Genomic DNA, 296 nt, shown 5'->3' on the forward strand with positions numbered 1-296 from the left:
CCTCACCCCACCCTCTCTCTTACGCGTGTGAATGTGTATCGGCAAATGACACTAAGAAAATTTCAGACAACACTGCCATACGTCTTGACTGCTGACGTCATGGTACCGCCGAGAAAAAAAAGTGCACAGATTACACATCAAACTGCTATTTTTAATCTAGGTTTAATTCCATATCAGCGTGATATCAGAATCCAAAAATACAAAAGTGAATTTGTTGACGAAAAAACAAGTGGTTTGGCCAAATGACAGGGTTCCTCAGGACGGGGCCTTCCTTCATGGTAACCCGTCTCTTGCAA

The sequence above is a fragment of the Penaeus monodon genome, chromosome 25 (genome assembly GCF_015228065.2).
Source record: "Penaeus monodon isolate SGIC_2016 chromosome 25, NSTDA_Pmon_1, whole genome shotgun sequence".
NCBI lineage: Eukaryota > Metazoa > Arthropoda > Malacostraca > Decapoda > Penaeidae > Penaeus > Penaeus monodon.